This window comes from Bubalus kerabau, chromosome 21 (genome assembly GCF_029407905.1).
Source record: "Bubalus kerabau isolate K-KA32 ecotype Philippines breed swamp buffalo chromosome 21, PCC_UOA_SB_1v2, whole genome shotgun sequence".
Lineage (NCBI taxonomy): Eukaryota > Metazoa > Chordata > Mammalia > Artiodactyla > Bovidae > Bubalus > Bubalus kerabau.
This window is the reverse complement of record NC_073644.1, coordinates 49065858-49087986: the sequence shown is the minus strand read 5'-3', so window position 1 is coordinate 49087986 and position 22129 is coordinate 49065858. Positions and strand designations below refer to the sequence as shown.

The 22129-nt window shown below is 43.1% G+C and overlaps 1 protein-coding gene, 1 long non-coding RNA gene and 1 other non-coding gene across 9 annotated transcripts in view; 1 reads left to right on the top strand and 2 right to left on the bottom strand.

Annotated features, from left to right (window-relative positions):
* Positions 1–19423, bottom strand: part of ARK2N (arkadia (RNF111) N-terminal like PKA signaling regulator 2N) — an 88604-nt gene extending 69181 nt beyond the window's left edge. Inside the window, exon 1 of one of the 7 annotated variants that reach the window (XM_055559330.1) lies at positions 19400–19423. The gene's annotated coding sequence lies outside the window, so the exon portion shown is untranslated. Of the gene's footprint in view, positions 1–18461; positions 18733–19111; positions 19248–19399 lie in introns of those variants that run through there. The other 6 variants (XM_055559329.1, XM_055559332.1, XM_055559333.1 and 3 more) reach the window with 6 other exon arrangements.
* On the top strand, positions 19189–21190 carry LOC129636055 (uncharacterized). The gene is made up of 4 exons (XR_008706603.1): positions 19189–19328; positions 19408–19507; positions 20414–20520; positions 21005–21190. It is a non-coding gene; the product is annotated as an uncharacterized LOC129636055 (long non-coding RNA).
* LOC129636354 (U6 spliceosomal RNA) lies at positions 20334–20437 on the bottom strand. Its single transcript, XR_008706895.1, has one exon. It is a non-coding gene; the product is annotated as a U6 spliceosomal RNA (small nuclear RNA).
* Positions 21191–22129: the final 939 nt, after the last annotated feature.

Sequence of the window (22129 nt, the reverse complement as noted above, 5' to 3'; positions counted from 1 at the left end):
GAAGAAGAAAGAACCAAAATCCTACAACTAGAACAAAAGTCACAATACAGAAAGTTACTCAGCATGAAAAAGCAGAAAGTTATGTCCCAGATGAAGGGACAAGATAAAAACCCCAGAAAAACAACTAAATGAAGTGGAGATAGGCAACCTTCCAGAAAAAGAATTCAGAATAATGATGGTGAAGATGATACAGGATCTCAGAAAAGAATGAAGTCTAAGACTGAGAAAAATGCAAGAAATGTTTACCAAACACCTAGAAGAACTAAAGAACAAATGAACAGAGCTAAATAATACACTAGAAGGAATCAACAGCAGAATAAGTGATGCAGAAGAATGGATAAATGACCAGGAGGAGAGAATGGTGGAAACCACTGCCACAAAACAGAATATGGAAAAAAGATGAAAGAGATAAGCGCAGCCTATGAGTCTCTGAGACAACATTAAAGACACTAACATTCACATTATAGGGGTCCCAGAAGGAGAAGGCAGCTTCTCTGAAGCTCAGCTGGTAAACAATCCTCCTGCAGTGCAGGAGACCCTGGTTCGGTTCCTGGGTCGGGAAGATCCCCTGGAGAAGGGATAGGCTTCAGTATTCTTGGGCTTTCCTGGTGGCTCAGATGGTAAAGAATCTGCCTGATTCTTTATGAGAGACTTGGGTTCAATCCCTGGGTTGGGAAGATCCCCTGGAGGAGGGCATGGCAACCCACTCCAGTATTCTTGCCTGGAGAATCCCCATGGACAGAGGAGCCTAGCCAGCTACAGTCCACAGGGTCTCAAAGAGCTGGACAGAACTGAGAGACTTAGCACAGCATAAAAGGAGGGGAGAGAGAGAAGGACCTGAGAAAATATTTGAAGAGGTAAGAGCTGAAAACGTCCCTAACATGGGAAAAGAAATAGTCAACCAAGTCCAGGAAGCGCAGAAATCCCTTCCCAGGCAGGAGAAACCCAAGGAGGAACACCGAGACACATAGTAATCAAACTGACAAAAATTAAAAGAAAGAAAGAAAGTGGAGTCACTCAGTCGTGTCCGACTCTTTGCGACCCCATGGACAGAGGAGCCTGGTAGGCTCCTCTGTCCATGGGATTTTCTAGCCAAGAGTACTGGAGTGGACTGCCATTTCCTTCTCCAGACAGAGATACAACATTAAAAGCAACAAGGGCAAAAACAACAAATAACATACAAGGGAATTCCCATCAGGCTATCAGCTGATTTCTCAACAGAAACTCTACAAGCCAAAAGGAAATGGAATGATGTATTTAAAGTGATGAGAAAGTTCAGTTCAGTTGCTCAGTCGTGTCCGACTCTTTGCAACCCCATGGACTGCAATATGCCAGGCTTCCCTGTCCATCACCAACTCCCGAAGCTTGCTCAAATTCATGTCCATCGAGTTGGTGTTGCCATCCAAACATCTTACCCTCTGTTGTCCCCTTCTCCTCCTGCCTTCAATCTTTCCCAGCATCAGGGTCTTTTCCAATGAGTCAGTTCTTCTCATCAGGTGGCCAAAGTATTGGGGTTTCAGCATCAGTCCTACCAATGAATATTCAGGACTGATTTCCTTTAGGATCGACGGGTTGGATCTCCTTGCAGTTCAAGGGACTCTCAAGAGTATTCTCCAACACCACAGTTCAAAAGCATCAATTCTTCGGTGCTCAGCTTTCTTTACAGTCCAACTCTGACATGCATACACGACTACTGGAAAAACCAGAGCTTTGACCAGATGGACCTTTGTTGGCAAAGTGATGTCTCTGCTTTTTAATATGCTGTCCAGGTCAGTCTAGGTTTTCTTCCAAGGAGTAAGCATCTTTTAATTTCATGGATGCAGTCTCCATTTGCAGTGATTTGGGAGCCCAAGAATATAAAGTGTGTCAAAAAAGCAGAAGTTACCAGAGGGTAGTGGAGAAGGTGGAGGAATTAATAAGGAAAGATCTTCAGAGCAGTGAAACTATTGCTGGATTCTATAATGAGAGAATCCCTGGTAGCATAGCTGGTAAAGAATCTGCCTGCAATGGGGGAGACCTGGGTTCAATCCCTGGGTTGGGAAGATCCCCTGAATACATGGCAACCCACTCCAGTGTTCTTGCCTGGAGAATCCCCACAGATAGTGGAGTCTGGAGGGCTATAGTCCATGGGGTCACAAACAGATAGGACTGAGCAACTAAGCACAGTATGGATGGACAGGCATTTGTCACAACCCAGAGAACTGTTGTATTGTGTTATTCAACAGAGTGTCTCTTTTTCAACACAGAGTGAGCTTTAATACAAATCTGAAGTTTAATAACGTATCAGTGTTAGCTCATCAATTGTAATAAACAATAAACATCAAACTAATGCAAAGTGTTAGTAACAGGAAACTGGAGGAGGGGGGCATGAAGAACTCTCTGTACTTTCTGCTAAACTTTTCTACAAACCTAAAACTGCTCTAAAAATAGTCTATTAATTTTTTAAATTAATGCTGAGGAAATTTGTGGGCTTAGAGCTGCTAGGAGAGCCAACTGTGTCCTTATGAGAGGAATGCCTGGCTGGAAATGAAGCCCACAAAAAACAGCAGTAAAGAGTGAGAGAGAAAAATAGAAAAATAGTGCTCAGATGATATCAAATGAGCTCCCAGACTCAACTAGGCCAGTTGTACACTGGACTTATCACAGTTAAATGAACCTATCAGAGCTCATTTTTGCTTTTTTTAAAAATCCGTATGGTGACACACACACACGTACAGTCATCTTCTGCATAAGCATCTCCACAGAAACTAGGGTCACAGCATCCAGAAAACCACTGCAGTCAGTGGCTCTGCTTACACAGACTTCATGGAAAAGGTAACATGAGCACAAACTCCATTCCTCTGGCCTGTGCTTCTCAGCATCAGAAAACCAACGCCTTCAAGCGGCACTACGAGTGCTGCTGGTCGATTTTAGCCACAACATAAAATACTCAACCATGAATTAGCTAAGGCCTCCTGAGGCTTTCAAAAAGTTTCAAGGAATATTTTTAAAAGGTAAAGGAAATTTCATTTGAAAAACTCCCTAAAATAATGTTTATTTCAGTCACTAATGATTTTTAAAAACAAACTGGTAGTTACTTCATAAATATTCTATTGATATTCCTTCTTCAACAAAGAACTGCTTTCAGTTCTAATCTCAGGAACACAGATTCCTTCCCAAGTAATCTGTAATTTCAATCAGAGACTTTCCGTTGATATAACTGTAGTAGTATACTTTCTGACTTGCTCACCAAATTCAAAAACCTTACATATTGTAAGAGGATACTGATATCCTTTAGCAAATGCTTGATGCCTGAATAATCAGACAGTTTTAGAAAACCATATCAGTGAATATCAAAGTACTTTGAGTCACAGGACTCCATTAACAAAATAACAAATATATGTAAAAAAAGAAATTCATAAATGTTTTATTGCCTATTTGTAGGCTTTTATAAAAGCTGTAATTTAAAAAGATACACAGAATAAGGGATCTAGCCACACTGACAACTCATCTAAACAATTCTATTTAGGCTTTCAGAACATTTTAATTATTTTTATTAATTACTGTTCATAGTTAACCTGAAATGTATAATCCTCATTTCTAAGAAAAGAATATGTAGGTCAATGGCCAAGTTATATTTAGATATATTTAGACAGATATATTTAGAACAGTTTCTGAATTTCCAACCTGCTTCTCAACCTAAGACTACATCATGCTACACAAGTAGTCTCCCTTAACCAAAATAAAAAAAATTCTGAACACCTGGATATTTACAAAAGATAAAGTAAGTTATATTTAAAAGAAAGTTTTAATACAGATTCCTTTTAAAACAAGTTTTCGTAATATATTTGAAGTCTGATATTCAAAATTTGGTTTTTGTTGCTAAACCATCTGTAGATGACCTGCTCTGGGCAGCCAAAAAGATCACCCATCACACACACACATTTGGAATGATGCTAAAGCTGAAACTCCAGTACTTTGGCCACCTCATACGAAGAGCTGACTCACTGGAAAAGACTCTGATGCTGGGAGGGATTGGGGGCAGGAGGAAAAGGGGATGACAGAGGATGAGATGGCTGGATGGCATTACCAACTCAATGGACCTGAGTTTGAGTGAACTCTGGGAGATGGTGATGGACAGGGAGGCCTGGCGAGCTGTGATTCATGGGGTCGCAAAGAGTCGGACACGACTGAGCGACTGAACTGAACTGAGTGCTAAAATTAAGTTTTGTCCACAAATATACAAGAATATATCACCTGCATAAATCAAGGCACATCTACATTTTACACTGGAAAGTGCAAACAAGACTGCTACTTGCTTAGAAACTGTGGGCAGTTTCTTTATATAAATTTCCTCACAATTAGAATAAAATTTTATTTTTACCTTTGAGCAAGGTATGTATTGCTCAAACTTCACTTCAGCATCATTTCTGTCTCCTTAGGCTCCAAATTCTTCAACACACCTTTTCAGATTCAGGGTATTTTGTACTTGCTGGTCAAACCGCCAGGAAAGAACTCCCCCAGCTCTTTTTGAGATTGGCTCTAATATTTCAGGTATTCGCAATTATTCACATTTCAATTTAAATTCACATTAAAAAAGGCCTTCCCTGAATGCATTAAATGCATCCTGTCACCCATAGCCCATTATTCTCTTTTTTTAAGTGCCTAAAATTATCTGCTTATTTATATGTCTAGTTTATTGCCTGTATGCTTCACAGACTGTAAGATACAAGAAGGCAAAGATTTTGTCTCATTATTATAACCAAACCACTAGAAAAATGCCCAATGTGTAGTAGGTATGTAATATCTCTTGAATATATTATTTTTGTCTCTTTGTTTTTGGCCTTGCAGCATGCAGGATTTCAGTTCCATGACCAGGGATCAAACCATGTCCGCCAGAGTGGAAGCAAACTGTCTTAACCACTGGACTCCCAGAGAAGTGGTTGTTCTTAAACATATAATCAGTATTTATTTTAAAAAAAAGACATTTTGCTAGGCACTGTGGATAAGTTCATATCATTTTAAAATAAAATGTTTTATTAAAATAGCATCTTAAAGACATCCTCATTTTTTAAATTGACATTTTAAAATCTCACATATTTGTTAATAATGTATGAACCGTTTAAAATTTTTTTTTAATTTTATTTTTAAACTTTACAATATTGTATTGGTTTTGCCAAATATCAAAATGAATCTGCCACAGGTATACATGTGTTCCCCATCCTGAACCCTCCTACCTCCTCCCTCCCCATACCATCCCTCTGGGTCGTCCCACTGCACCAGCCCCAAGCATCCAGTATCATGCATCAAACCTGGACTGGCAACTCGTTTCATACATGATAGTATACATGTTTCAATGCCATCCTCCCAAATCTTCCCACCCTCTCCTTCTCCCACAGAGTCCATAAGACTGTTCTATACATTAGTGTCTCTTTTGCTGTCTCGTATATAGGGTTATTGTTACCATCTTTCTAAATTCCATATATTATGTGTTAGTATACTGTATTGGTGTTTTTCTTTCTGGCTTACTTCACTCTGTATAATAGGCTCCAGTTTCATCCATCTCATTAGAACTGATTCAAATGAATTCTTTTTAATGGCTGAGTAATACTCCATTGTGTATATGTACCACAGCAAACTGCTGCTGTGCAGTTAATTCAGCACTGACTTTTAACTACAAATGCATCGTTGGCATAGCACGTGTCTTTCAAATATATGTAATAATGATACAAGGCTTTAGAAATGAATTGTTTTTTTCAAAAAGTAGCCACCAGATATGCAAATACATGCCATATCTTTGCTTACATCTATTACTCAATTACTACAAGCTAGTAATATTTAAAGAACCTACACCAGGAATTCCTTGGCAGTCCAGTGGTTAGGACTCTGCTCCCACTGCAGGAGGCACAGTTTCCATCACTGCTGAGGGAACTAGGACCCTACTCGTGGTGTGGCTTAGCCCTCCAAAAAACACCAAGCCACTGCATCATTTGTTTTTCCCTCGAATGTATAAGAATCCATCTTTTGCATAACAAGATATATCTACATTTTGCACTTAAGAAAGTAAACAAGACTGCTCCTTTGATAGCCTTCCCTAAAAACAAAACATCCATCATTTTGATAGACTTTATAGAAACCACACAACCACCATTTCTTTGTTATCTTCATATGTGAAGAAAATGGTAGTTTTTCACCCACTGCACTTATTTAACATTATGCCCAAGGCATGCCAAATGGTTAATCTATTAAAGTAAAAACTATGCCAATAAAGGGGAGAAAAGGAGCTATTAAGCCAAGGAGATGCAGTTTAGTTTCATTGAAATCTAGACTAAACAAATTTTTATTTTTTATCTGGCAGCACTGTCCGATCTGAAATTGAATGCAGGGTCACGTCAGTGAAAGCACTGGAGCACCAGGGAAGTCCCTAAAAACTTTTTTTTTAAGCTCTTTTTTTAAAATAGGCTCAGCTTGAAAATCCAAATACTGTTAGCTGCCCTACAGTTTAAATATTCAACTATACACTTTTATTACCGAATTTATGATTCAAAAATGATAAACTTTCCCAGCACTAAAAATCAAAGCAATTGGACTGTTTCTATATTTTTGTTAAAAATACTTACTTCTTACATAGATGAAACTTAAAAATCATGTAATCACCAATAAGAATGCAGCTAACTCTAAGATACAGTAACTCTAAGATGAGAAACGCTGGGCTGGAAGAAGCACAAGCTGGAATCAAGATTGCCAGGAGAAATATCAATAACCTCAGACATGCAGATGACACCACCCTAAAGGCAGAAAGTGAAGACAAACTAAAAGGCCTCTTGATGAAAGTGAAAGAGGGGAGTAAAAAAGTTGGCTTAAACCTCAACATTCAGAAAACGAAGATCATGCCATCTGGTCCCATCACTTCATGGGAAATATATGGGTAAACAGTGGAAACAGTGTCAGACTTCATTTTCGGGGGCTCCAAAATCACTGCAGATGGTGAGTGCAGCCATGAAATTAAAAGATGCTGCTCCTTGGAAGGAAAGTTATGACCAACCTAGATAGCATATTGAAAAGCAGAGATATTACTTTGCAAACAAAGGTATACCTAGTCAAGGCTATGGTTTTTTCAGTGGTGACGTATGGATGTGAGAGTTGGACTGTGAAGAAGGCCGAGTGCCGAAGAATTGATGCTTTTGAACTGTGGTGTTGGAGAAGACTCTCGAGAGTCCCTTGGAATACAAGGAGATCCAACCAGTCCATCCTGAAGGAGATCAGTTTTGGGTGTTCATTGGAGGGACTGATGCTGAAGCTGAAACTCCAGTACTTGGGTCACCTCATGCGAAGAGTTGACTCACTGGAAAAGACCCTGATGCTGGGAGGGATTGGGGGCAGGAGCAGAAGGGGACGATAGAGGATGAGATGGCTGGATGGCATCACTGACTCGACAGACTTGAGTCTGAGTGAACTTCGGGAGCTGGTGATGGACAGGGAGGCCTGGCATGCTGCGATTCATAGGGTCTCAAAAGAGTCGGACACGACTGCGCGACTGAACTAAAGTGAACTCTAAGATAACAGAATTTCCTCCTTTCAAGACAGTAATGCTATGAAACAGATTATAGCTTGCATCTCCTTCTAACTCATTTTTTAAGTAGTAGTAACTCACCTCACATGCTAGTCAAGTAATGCTCAAAATTCTCCAAGCCAGGCTTCAGCAATACGGGAACCGAGAACTTTCTGATGTTCAAGCTGGTTTTAGAAAAGGCAGAGGAACCAGAGATCAAATTGCCAACATCCGCTGGATCATGGAAAAAGCAAGAGAGTTCCAGAAAAACATCTATTTCTGCAATATTGACTATGCCAAAGCCTTAGACTGTGTGGATCACAATAAACTGTGGAAAATTCTGAAAGAGATGGGAATCCCAGACCACCTGACCTGCCTCTTGAGAAATCTGTATGCAGGTCAGGAAGCAACAGTTAGAACTAGGCATGAAACAACAGACTGGTTCCAAACAGGAAAAGGAGTACGTCAAGGCTGTATATTGTCACCCTGCTTATTTAACTTCTATGCAGAGTACATCATGAGAAACGCTGGGCTGGAAGAAGCACAAGCTGAAAGGAATCAAGATCGCCGGGAGAAATATCAATAACCTCAGACATGCAGATGACACCACCCTTATGGCAGAGAGTGAAGAGGAACTAAAAAGCCTCTTGATGAAAGTGAAAGTGGACAGTGAAAAAGTTGGCTTAAAGCTCAACATTCAGAAAACGAAGATCATGGCATCCAGTCTCATCACTTCATGGCAAATAGATGGGGAAACAGTGTCAGACTTTATTTTTTTGGGGCTCCAAAATCACTGCAGATGGTGATTGCAGCCATGTGATTAAAAGACGCTTACTCCTTGGAAGGAAAGTTATGACCAACCTAGAGAGCATATTCAAAAGCAAAGACATTACTTTGCCAACAAGGGTCCACCTAGTCAAGGCTATGGTTTTTCCTGTGGTCATGTATGGATGTGAGAGTTGGACTGTGAAGAAGGCTTAGCACCGAAGAATTGATGCTTTTGAATTGTGATGTTGGAGAAGTCTCTTGAGAGTCCCTTGGACTGCAAGGAGATCCAACCAGTCCATTCTGAAGGAGACCAGCCCTGGGATTTCTTTGGAAGGAATGATGCTAAAGCTGAAACTCCAGTACTTTGGCCACCTCATGCGAAGAGTTGACTCATTGGAAAAGACCCTGATGCTGGGAGGGATTGGGGGCAGGAGGAGAAGGGGACGACAGAGGATGAGATGGCTGGATGGCATCATCGACTTGATGGACGTGAGTCTGAGTGAAATCCGGGAGTTGGTGATGGACAGGGAGGCCTAGCGTGCTGCGATTCATGGGGTTGCAAAGAGTCGGAAATGACTGAGCGACTGAACTGAACTGAACTGAACTTCCCTAATATGTAACTGGAATCAAGGTTTAAAAAAAAAAAAAAATCTTGACAAATCAGTCATGTGTCTTTAAAACCACTCTTGGGTCTTTGTCAAACTTTGCCTACTCTATACCTAGAAATTTTTTCAAAAATCCCTGAAGTGTTTTGAAGCTTTGCCTGGTTTAGGTTTTTATTTTACTTTATTTATGTCTGTGTTGGCAAGTCTTTGCTGCTGTGTGTGCTTTTCTCTAGTTGCAGAAGCAGGGACTACTCTCTAGTTGCTGTGCTTGGGCTTCTCACTGCAGTGGTTTCTCTTGTTGCAGAGCAAGGGCTCTAGGGCCCTTGGGCTTCGGTATTGTGGTACATGGGCTCAGCAGTTGTGGCTCCTGGGCTTTAGAGCACAGGCTCAGCAGTTATGGATCACAGGCTTTTGGTTTTAGTTGCATGTGGGAGCTTTCCAGACCATGGAACAAATCTGTGTCTCCTGTCCAGTGGTTAAGACTCCATGCTTCCACTAAAAGGGGCATGGGTCTGATCCCTGGTCAGGGTGGTAAGATTCCACATGCTGCATGGCACAGCCAAAAATAAATTAAAAATAAAAGAGAAGTTTAAAAAAAATTACATAGAATCAGCATTATTTCTAATAGAGTAATTTTCATTTTATCTTTCCAGATAAAATAGACAAAACAGACACAACTGCCAACAGCCTAGTAAAGCTGCTCCCTTACATTTCGAACACTATATAAAGTGACTGTATATTTATAAGGATGCAAAACCAGACACCATGAAACTAAGCATCTTAAGCCACATAATGCAAACAACATAAATAACAGTATTTTACTAAAAATGAAAATAAAACCCCCTCTTTCCAGATATTTAGTTCTTAGAAGACATTCTACTACAACAGTGATGTTCCCAAATCATTTAAAATAGAAGAATTAATCTCTTTTCTATTTTATATCCATAAATACTAACATACTCTAATGACAACAGTATTCTTAAGTACCAATATCTCAAAATAAATTTTGCTTTTGAAGGACTTCTTTCAATTATTTGTCAGGATTTGGGGTAAGCTTTTCCACTGAGAAGTTGTATTATAGATAATGTGGACAGTGCAGAAATCAAAACTCGAGATTGGCATTCCTTCACAACTCAGTGGTAAAGAATCCATCTGCCAACGAAGGAAACCCGAGTTTGATCTCTGGCCCAGGAGGGTCCCACATGCTGCACAGCAACTAAGCCCATGTGTCACAACTGCTGAGCCTGTGCTCTAGAGCCCGGTAACCTCAACTACTGAGCCCACACATCGCAACTACTGAAGCCATCATGCCCTAGAGCCCATGCTCTGCAGCAAGAAAAGCCACTGCCATGAGAAGTCTGCGCACTGCAACCAAAGAGCATCTCCCACTTGCTGCAACTACAGAAAAGCTCACACAGCAACAAAGACCTAGCACAGCCAAAATAAATAAATAAATGCATTTATTTAAAAAAGATCAAGATTGAAATAAAAACATCTACAGAATTACAGTACAGTGGAAACAACCCTTTCTACACAGCAACTCATCTCTTCCTTTCCCTCAGCTCTCAAAAGAAAAAGGTTGAAGAGGCTATAACTATAAGCAAGACCGAGTACAAAGACTCAGAACTGGGAATGATGTAAGGCATTCAGAGTAAAGAACTATGAGTAAGTAATGGGCAATGAGCACTATCAGCTGCTAACACTGCAGAGACCCAAACATTAAGTGCCTCCTGATGCAAGTATGCAGCATCACCTAGAAAATATTTTTGCCCCCTCAAAGAAAAAATGAGAAAAGAGATAATATATTACAGAAACCAAATCTGCTCAACCTTTAAACCTAATATCAATTAACAAGAAACACAGGAGACTGGTATACCATTACAGCAATGTTAACTGGAAATTCAAACTGTGGGAAGGCTCCTGTTTTTTCAACAAATAATTGTCCAGGAAAAAGAAATGGGGGTGGGGCGGGGGTGATACCTATAGATTACAACACAATGCAGAGACCTACTGGACTCAATCTGAATAACTGTAAAAACACACTTATGAGATAGGAGAAATCTGAACATTGAATAGCAGATGCTATCAAGAAGTACTGTTAACTATTTTTCAGTGTGATAAGTTATTTGGTTTTTTTTCCTTCAAGAGTGAATGTGACTAAAACACACTAGAGTACAAAAGGGCTAGAGTGCAGAAAAGGAACACTAAAAATTAATGCAGCTGAATGGATCTGGCCTATTCGGAACTGAAAAATAAATTATGAGATTGCAACCAGGGGAAGAGAGTAGCTTTTCTTGCTTGCCAGCCAACCTCTTCTCCACTGATATAAGCTCTATAAATAGGCCCTAAGTGATAATGGCTGCTCAAATCACTTCATGTTGCAGATACTACCACCACTGACATGTATCTGGCCCAGAACCAGGGCTGTGAATAAACTAGCATCCAGAAAGAAGCCAAGGAAGTTATCAAATGTAAAGAATGCAACAGCGCTAATGACAGACCCTCTAAGTACTCATAAGCACTATTAGTGTAAACCAAGAATAATTTTAAAGCACAGGTTCTAGATTTCCGCCAAGATTTCTGCTCTGGCCATTTTCTATCTCCCTCAGAAGAGGGTACAAATAAAGATGGGTTACCACACGCTGGGACCTGAGGTCCCCTAAATATTGCCAAAAACCTATCATGCCCTCAGGCTCACAGCAAATAGTAGAGATAAATAATGGGGAACCCTTGATGATATAATGCTGATTTAAGAATAAACTATGCTATTATCCTTTTATGCTAGGTTAAAACTAAGGCAGACAGGATACTGCTTAAAATCTTGACCACATGAGGTTCTTGTTCTTAGTACAGAAAAGAAAACAGTCCTGTTTTCCTAGAATTTTAGTCCACACCCAACTTCCCTATCCTCAACAATATCTTTCTCTAATTTTAACACACTTAACAAAACGTTGACTCTGGACATCATAGAAGCTATTTTTTTAAGCCAAACAGCTCAGTAAAAAAATAACTTCTACTGATTCCTTTGGTCAGTACCTGGTTTCCAGAATGTTAACCATGCTAATGAAAACTTGAATTTCTATCTTACCTAAACACGATCCTAATTTATCCACATTCTTGGGAATGGCTGCTGCAAATAAACAAGATCTAACATTTAATTTTGTTGCTCTTTGAACAACAATCAGAACAAATTTACCAATACATGGACTTTAAGTCCAGGCAGAGAAAAAAGTATTTGGTACACGAACTGGTAGTACGAAAAAGAAAATTCAAGTCTCCAATCATTTTCTTTTACTCTTACAGACCCGTTTAAGAAAAAATCATTTTCCAATATCCGATTTTAAATTATTTTATAAATGAAAAGACTAACTCCATACACTAGCTGTTTGGTTATCCAATACTTTTTTCCTCCTACAGCCTGCTTTTCTTCTCCACATTTTAGAGCAGGAAAGAAACAGAAATCATCTGGTTCCCTAGATTTGAGTTCCTTCAACATAAATTTCTTTTATTTTTGTGCCCATCTCCACCTGGTGCCTGAGTGCTCAGAAAATGGGTTTTTAGTTTAACCAGGTATAACTGCCCCACCCTCAAATTAAGTTCTGCCGACAGATTTCTACTTTTGGTTAATCTTCACGTGAAATGTGGGAGACCTGGGTTCGATCCCTGGGTTGGGAAGATCCCCTGGAGGAGGGCATGGCAACCCACTCCAGTATTCTTGCCTGGTGAATCCCCATGGACAGAGGAACCTGGCGGGCTACAGTCCATGGGGTCACCAAGAGCTGGACACGGCCGAGCAACTAAGCACACAACACAACTAGAAAATACTCATCCAAGTAGTTTTAAAAGTAAATCAAGTCAAATTAATAACTCAGGACTTGCATCATCTATCTATTGGCTATTTCAAGTGACAGAATCTGAGCAAAGAGGTATGAGGGATCTATTTTGAATAAAGACATGAAAGAGAATAGAAACAAAACTTAAACCCTATTAATGGATAGACTTGTGGTTGCCAGGAACAAGACAAGTGGGGGAATGGAAAGAGAGGGGGGTTATGCAATACAAGCTAGCATATACGGAATGGATGAACAATGGGGTCCTGCTGGATGGCCCAGGAAACTACACTGGATATCCTGTGATAAATCATTGTGGAAAATAATATAAAAAAATGTATACACACACACACACACACACACACACACACACACACACCTGTACACAGCTGAATCACTTTGCTGTACAACAGACATTAATACAATGCTGTAAATCACATACACAGTTCAATAAATAACACACACTGCAAATTATTTTAAAATCATATTTACTATTATTCACTTCTATTAAAATGCTATGATAAATGTGTATAATATATATAATACATATTCTCTCTCCTGGCAGTTCAGAAATACGAGAGAGTAAGACAAACAAGGTAATTGTAGTTTCACCTTGTCCCTTTCTTTTACCACAAGGACCTGTAAGCCGTATGTGAAAACTGACTGAACATCAATCTCACTTCTGCTAAAAGAAACTGCCCACACAGAAGCCGAAAACACTGTTTACTTTCCTAAGTTCAATCATGAGTTCTGAAGAGTAAGGTAAGCAGTTTCAATGAAAGCATTGGCCACACCAACCGAAATCACTGATACTCACAACTTTGCTTAGGCTGTTCCCTAGCCTGGAATGTCCACCTGGAAATCTATTTCCAGTTCCAAGTTTAAATGTGTAAGTTTTCTTCAACCTACCAACCTTCAGGTGGTGAATTCAGACAAAAGTATAGTATTGAACACTATAAAGAAAGGATTAGGTTTGTACAAAAGTAATTGCAGTTTCAGACCGTGAATTTTAAATCATTATAACTAGGCTCATACACATTTTTATTAATCAACTGGAAACCATTACAATCAACACATTTTTGCCAACTAATCAGTTTGTCCCTACAGTGTAAAAATCCATGCTTCAGTATTCAACTAACTCTTGGAAAGCATTTTCTGCCTCCTGCTGGTTGTGGAAGCAGTTTCCCTGCAAGAAGCTGTCTAGATGCTTGAAGAAGTGGTAATCAGTTGGCAAGAGGTCAGGTGAATATGGCATATGAGGCAAAACTTTGTGGCCCAATTTGTTCAACTTTTGAAGCACTGGTTGTGTGACATGCGGCCGGGCACTGCTGTGAAGAACGGGGCCCATTCTGCCGACCAGTGCTGGCTGCAGGTGCAGTTTTCAGCGCATCTCATCAATTTGCTGAGCATACTTCTCAAATGTAACGGTTTCGCCAGGACTGAGAAAGCTGTAGTGGATCAGACCAGCAGCAGACCACCAAACAGTGACCGTGACTTTTTTTTGGTGCAAGCTGGGCTTTGGGAAATGCTTTAGAGCGTCTTCTCAGTCCAACCACTGAGCTGGTTGTTGCCAGTTGTTATATAAAATCCACTTTTCATAACACACCACAATCTGATCAAAAAATGGTTCATAGCTGTTGCACAGCATAAGTGCAGATGACACTTCCAAACAATGATTTTTTTGATTTTCAGTCAGATCATGAGGCACCCACTTATCGAGGTTTTTTACCTTTCCAATTTGCTTCAAATGCTGAATGACCACAGAATGGACGATATTGAGTTCTTTGGCAACTTCTCATGGAGAGGAAATGGCAACCCATTCCAGTGTTCTTGCCTGGAGAATCCCAGGGACAGCAGAGCCTGGTGGGCTGCCATCTAAGGGGTCGCACAGAGTCAGACACGACTGAGCAACTTAGCAGCAGCAGCAGCATGTAGTTGTAAGAGGATCAACTTTGATGACTGCTCTCAATTGGTCACTGTCAACTTTGGATGGCCGGCCACCACATCCTCATCTTCAAGGCTCCCATCTCCTTTGCAAACTTCTTGAACCGTCACTGCAATGTACGTCCCTTAGCAGTTCCTGGGCTAAATGCGTTGTTGATGTTGCAAGTTGTCTCCACTGCTTTACAACCCATTTTGAACTTGAATAAACAAATCACTCTAATCTGCTTTTTGTCTAAAATCATTTCCATGGTCTAAAATAAATATAAAGTAAACAGCAAGTAATAAGTCATTAGCAAAAAAACAAAGTGAAAAATACCCATTAAAATGATGTGTAACAGGACTTCCCTGGTGGTTCCAGTGGCTAAGACTCCCCAGCTCCCATTGCAGGGGGCCGGGGTTCAATCCTTGGGCAGGGAACCAGATGACACATACATACCAGACCTGGCACAGCCAAATAAACAAACAAATAAAATATTTTAAATGATGTATAATATAACCACATTTATTTAAGAATGTATGCCAATATCAAATAGCAAAGTTCAACAATGCAAATCCACAATTACTTTTGCACCAACCTAAATATTATGCCATGAAGACAAAGAGGAAGCTTAAATATGTATTATTAAGTCAAAGCCAATCTGAAGTCTACATACTGTATGATTCCAACTATATGACATTATAGCAAATGTGAAACAGTGGTGACAGTAAAAAGATCAGTGATTGCCAGTCGTTGGAGGTGGGGTGGGATAGAGAGATGGACAGACAGAGCATTTTTAGGGTAGTGAACGTACCCTGTAACACCATAAGGATGGATACATATCACTACACATTTGAACAAATTTACAGAAGATACAACACCGAGAACAGCACTGTAAGCTTAGGAGAGGAAAAAAAAAAAATGTAAGTTTCTTTAGCATCAAGGCCTGCCAGCCACACTCACCGAGCACCAGCAACGAGAGCACTACTGGCGCACAGCAAGCGACCGATAAAGCGGCGCTGGGAAAAGGAAGAGGCCCCATCTGAGCCTTTGGTCTCTGTTTCCACAATGGCTCTTCCCCTCTTCTGCAGTCTCATAGCTTTTTACTCAATTATCAATGTCTATTCATTTTTACTTACACAGCAAAGTTTATTTGGCCCTAATAAAAATAATACAGAATACCAAAATCAGTGTGGTTCAAAAGAAAACACATTAATAGTACAACATTTTTCACCTTTTACAGATTTTCTCAATTACTGCCAATTCAGTAAATATGAATATAAACTGTTTTCATGGTGCCAGTTACTTGCAAGAAAATCAGGAAGGTCTAAGATGATTTGTCAAAGTTACAAACATATGGTCTCAGCCTCCAGTGTGTATGTATGTGTGTGTGCTTAGTCGCCTAGTCATGTGGGATTCTTGGTGATCTTATGGACTATAGTCATCAGGCTCCTCTGTCCATGGGGATTTTCCAGTCAAGAATACTGGAGTGGGTTGCCATGCCCTTCTCCAGGGGATCTTCCCAACCGGGGATCAAACCCAGGTCTCTTACGTTGCAGGCGGATTCTTTACTGAGTCACCAGGGAAGCCCATGTGTGTGTGTGTCTGTGTCTACGCAAACATGTATCACTTCCAAACTTTTAAAAGAAAAAGAACATTCTAAGTGCCCATATGTCAACTCTATTCATGCACACATCAAAATAAAACCATAAGACTGAAGATCCCAGCAAAACAACCCCTTGAATAATGAGTAACTACACAACCCCCTAGAAGTTACTAGTCATACACACAAGGGTAATGTAACATATGAAACAGAACCTTTGAAGAACAAACACTGAGCACTCAGTTCTCTCAGAACCTCATTAAATTAGAATCTAAAGGTAAATCTATCTTTAATCATGCAAACTATAAAACAAAGAGCATTTATGACACTCTTTCATAAATGCATTTAAGAATAATACAAACTGAATTAGTCAGTAATGTAACATTATGAACTTAATATGAAGCTAACAACAGAGAAAGTTTCCAGTTCCAAAATCTAGTCCATCCTATTTTTCACAAATAAGATGTCAGAAAAAAAATTTTCCCATTAAGAAATCATATTTAGCTGACACTTCAGGTATAATTACCTTGAAGTTTCTCCTTTCCTATTTTATGTTTTGAAGTTTACCTCTTTGTTAACATTATGAAAAACGTATGGTTTCACATGTCAAGATTACAGTGGTACTGAAAAGCACTCTGAAGGAATATGATTTAGAAATGTCTTTATTTCTCATTTTACAAAACTGCATGAAATTTCACTAAAGCTCTTCATAAAGTAGCATACAGGTCATCACAGTAAATTTCATCATAAGTTTCCTGAATTCAAATTTAATTCCTAGTTTTATATTTACTGTGCATAAAGCACTCAAGTAAGTATTGTATTACCCAGACTATTTAACAAAAATATTACACTTCCTACTAAAAAAGATCAACACTGTCACTCCTCAGGACATCAGGTAACAACTGTAGGCCTCTAAAAATGCTTGTTAAAAGGCAATGCTCTTACTGAAGGGATCCAGATTGCCAGGATCAGCAAAACCACATTAGAAAGTTAATAGCCTCCCTCCTTAAAATATCCCAAGAGAAGAAAGAGAGTAATTTCAAACTGTTAACACACGACACTACACAAGAGCCTAAGCAAAACTGCCAGATGTATTTGTAATGAAAAGGCCCAACCTTGACAAAGCATCATCAGTGGGTTTTGCATCCTACTGGGTGGAAGGATTCAGAAAGCAGAAGCTCAGGCGAGAAACCAAAAGCACATCCAGCACAAACTGCTCAAGCGGTTCAATCTGGAACAGGTACAGACGTTCATTCCTTCAACCTGTGAGCATCTATTCTGTGACAGCAGAGAGGACGGTTTAAAAGGGAGAATGAATGACGGGCTGAGGTTCTGCGGGGAGTTGCCGCCCCAAGACACTGAAATCGGCGCTACGAGAAAATAAAGTACAAAGTACGAAGTACCACTGAGGAAAATAGAAAGATGATGATGAAGTTGAGGCTGGTCAGGTTACATCCTCGTCGGGTTTTTCTAAACAGAGTTGACAAATTCGCCAGAAAGAGGTCAATTTTGGAGACTGACACATCCCTCCCATTGACCAGGGGGGCGTCTGCCGACCGAAGAAGGTAGTGGAAGCGCCCAAAAACGCAGGCGGCGCCAAGCGGGAGAGAGCCTTCCTCCCTCCTCCCAGGCCTTAGCAGCCGCGGTGCTGGGGCGGCCGCCCGGGCTCTCAGACCGAGCAGGTGTCGGCGCCAGATTCCCGGCTCGCGGGGCCAGCAGAGTTGGCAAAGCCGCCGCGGCCACTACGCCCGGCCACCCGGGGTCCCGGAAAGTTGCGCGAAAGACAACTCCGGAGCCGCGAAGCCGCTCCCCACCTCCCGCGCGCGGCCCACGGGCTGCGACACCTCCAGCCTCCGGGGAAAGGGATCCACCGGGGGTAGGGAAGCGGGGAGAAGGGTTCGGCCCGCCGGGCCCGGAGGACGCGAGGGTCACCGGCGAGCCAGTGAGCCAGGGGTAGGGCTGTTTTCGTCCCTCCAGTCGGCCGCTACCCGGGCCGCGCCTCCCGCCCGGTTCCGGGCTTGAAGACCCGGCGCCCGACAGCCCTGCCCGTCACGACCCCGGCGCCCTAAACGCCGCAGAAACCTCGCCCGCGGCCCGCACCCCGTCCCACTGAACCTGACCCCCCCGCTTCCCCGGGAAGCTGCCCGGGTCCCACGGCTCGGACCGGAGCCGGGCTGCGGCCCTGCGCTCCGTCGCGCCTCACCTGCGCTACGCAGCAGCCCGGCACCTCGTCGCCCGCTCCGCGCGCGCCCCGTCGGGGCACGCACCGAGCCCCCCCGGCCGGTTCCCTCCGGGCCGCGGCGACTAGGAACGCGACGGCCCCACCGTCGCCTTCTGTCCTCAGCACAAGCTCCAGCGACGAGTAGAGGGTTGCGGTCAGGACCCCAACCGGGGTCAAGGGGAGGCCAAAGCGAACCCCACCGCCTCCGCAGCCTCCTCCACCAAGTCCCTTCACTCGTCCGCGCCGCCCGGAGAAAATGTCACCAGAGGCCGTTCCGCTCGGCGCCTCACTTCCGCCCGGAACCACAGAGCCCTGAGCCCGCCCGGCTAGAGCGGCCGCTGCGACGGGGGAACCTCTAGGGACGAGCACGGGAGGCCGAAAGGAAACCAGACAGCGCCATCTGGCGGGACGGACCCCACGCTCCTCCGGCTGCAGCTCGCCTGGCGCGCGGGCATCGGCCTCCCGGGTTTTCCCACGCTCCCTGTATCCACTCAGGCAGTTCCCTTCTAAGAGATGTCTTGCCCCCGGGGGGCGGGGGGCGGGGGGTGTCGGGAAGCCAGTCAATACAAGCCACGGATAATGCCCTAAGAGAAAGTCGGCGCTCCCTTTTCTGTGCGCTGCTCAGGACTCACCCCTCCTGAAGCGTTACCGAAGGAAGCTCTTGGCGTTTGAATCCTTGAGTCACGCCGGCAAGGAAGTCCGCTCCGTTCTCTTCCCCACCTTTTCGCGGATGCCCACGGCTCTACTCGCGGAGACTTGGCTGTGCCTCTCTCATGCAGTGGCATCAACATTCCGTTCGAGTTTTCTGGATGAACCTTGCACGCCTTGCAGACAGACCGCCACCTGCTGGTGAGTCAAGAGTCCCCCAGAGAAACCCCGCTCCGCCCCCTACGCGCTATGCAAGACGCCCCAAATCCCACCTTTGCAGTCACTCCGGATTTGCACTAGCGCGCCCTGAGCTTTCGACGCCCTTCGCTGAGGTCTGGGATCGAGGAAGAAACGTGCTGGACGCGAGACCTGGAAGAAAGGTGAGGTGGGCTTAAGAAGGAGAAACCTCACAACTCAAGATCTGGCCAACGCTTCGCTCTCCCTAAAAGCAGGGTTTTGAGAAATAAATGAATACATAAGGGCTTGAGGAGAAAATGTCAAAGGGATTTACCTTTTCAGGAGCCGTGCTGGGAGTTGGGGTGACATTCCACTGGAGGACATTCTGAAAATCACAGCGCCGGTTCCATGCTTCCCTTAATGTCAGTCTCCCCTTTAGATCAGGCCCTCCAGCTCCCCCAGTTCACTCATTAATGCCTCCTGCCTACAGGCATGGGAATTTTCCATTCCTTCATGAGTAAATTGATAAAATAATAATAATAGCTAACTTCTCTGAATGCCTGTTATGTGCAAGACACTGTACTATGCATCTAAATGGACTCATTCCTCTAATTCTCACAAGAACTCCATGGGTCTGGTGGTATTCTTGGCCCCAGATGACAAAAGTGGAGCCAGACAGTGGTAAAGTGACCTGCCCACGGTCGCTCCTCAGAAAGTGGCATGACACAGGCAGCCCAACTCCAGAGCCTGCATTCTCAACTGCTACCACCACGTGCCTCCTTGAAATTCAGTGAGAACATACTATGTGCCAGATAAACATTTTGTTTATGTGTGTTATTTCAATCATTTATTTCCCTGCTTCCTTAGTCCTCAAGGAATTTGAGAGGTTTTGGGGGTAGTGACAAGAGCCCAGGCTCTTTCAGGAGAAAAAGAGAAAAGGACTAACTACTAAGATGACAGCTGTCGGTCTGAAATGAATGAATGAATATGGACAAATACATTCAGTTTTCCTTTTTTTTTTTTCCACTAAAAAATAAGGAATGCTTCTCGAATTTGCATGTCATCCTTGTGCAGGGGCCATGCTAATCTCTGTATCCTTCCAATTTTAGTGTATGTGCTGCCAAAGTGAGCACTACATTCAGTTTTAAAACAGCCTCTCCACGATCTTATCTCATCAGTGCTGCAGAGATGCTGAAGTAGGACCCTGACTTCTGAGGTACTAACTTGGCTCCTTCTGTTTGATACCAACAAGTCAATTCACTACAATGAGTGGACTGCTTATTTTTGGAGTCTGGGGAGTTTGATATCCTAATTATTAATAACCCTATTACTGCTGGGCTTCCCTAGTAGCTCAGCTGGTAAAGAATCCATCTGCAATGCAGGAGATCCCAGTTCAATTCCTGGGGGGGGAAGATCCCCTGGAGAAGGGATAGGCTACCCAGTCTCCAGTATTCTTGGGCTTCTCTTGTGGCTCAGCTGGTAAAGAATCCACCTGCAATGCAGGAGATCTGAGTTCGATCCCTGGGTTGGGAAGATCCCCTGGAGAAGGGAAAGGCTACCCACTGCAGTATTCTGGCCTGGAGAAGTCCATGGACTCTATAGTCCATAGGGTCGCAAAGAGTCAGACACAACTGAGCAACTTGGACTGACTATTACTGCCATATTTAGATCCCGATTGCTGTCTTCTTCCCCTTCTGTAGGAGCAGGAAGTGCTGGACAGCTGATCCTACTTGTCTTGGAATTGCCTCCTGGAATCTCCTGTGCGTTATATACTCAGCCCTCCAAGCTCCTGAAATCTCATCTCTATAAAACCAGCCCAGTCTAAACCACATCCTGTTGCCTCTGTAGGAAATTTCTCTCAAGATCCCTTTGCTCACAGATACTGTCCTACCACTGTGTCTACCTGTTGCCCTCTCTGTGGAGTTACTGCTGCATCACATCAGTAGTTCTACTCAGTCTGTCATAAACCCTGGAGGCCCAGCCTTGAGTCATCTTCAGCTTCATTGCTTGCACCTGATTCATTGTTGGACCTGGGGCTGGGCTGACAGCAGGCACCTTGTAGAAAGCCTGGCCCGAGCCATGGCGTCAGGATGTGGCCGGCCTTGCTTTGACTACAGTCTGTTCTCTCCTGACTGAGCAGGTTACTTTCAAAATTTGCCCCTGTAAGGCGGACACTATTGTTAGAACCACTGGTTAGATGAGGGAAATGGGGGATCCGAGGGATGGAACCTTCAGCTCTGGGCTACCCCTCCCTCATGTAACCACCCTGACCTTTCCTCCCCCGCCGGCATCAGCAGCCTCTGCTGCAATCTCCCTGCACCTGCCGTGAGGCCATGGAACGGTTGAGTGCAGGGAGGGGTGGTGGTGACCGTCTTCACTGTGGTGGCCTCATAATTTCATTCAGGTCACCATGTCCAGAGTTAACATCCCCTGTTCTGCCTCACAGCGTCATCCCACAGAATTAAAGTAATGTCCCCATATTGGAAGGCCGTCCGGAAGCAGGCTGAGTAGTAAGGTGACTTGGTCTCCAGGACTGAGGGCTTTGGGGTCTGGACAAATCTGGGTGTGGATCGGGTCTGCCTCCCTCGAGCAGAGTGACCTCCGGGCAGTTCTGTAACCTCCTTGAGACTCAGCGTCCTTGCCTGTCAAACAACTTCTTGTGAGGGGTGAGGGTGAAATGAGTTTAGGTAAAGCTCCCAGCACTGCTCTTGGCTCAGAGAGAACACTCGCAACAAGGCTGTTGTTCAGATGGCAACACTCCAGGCCAGCGCCTCCTACAAGCACAGACTCACATGGCTCAAGTATGGTGGTGTTGCCATCTCGAG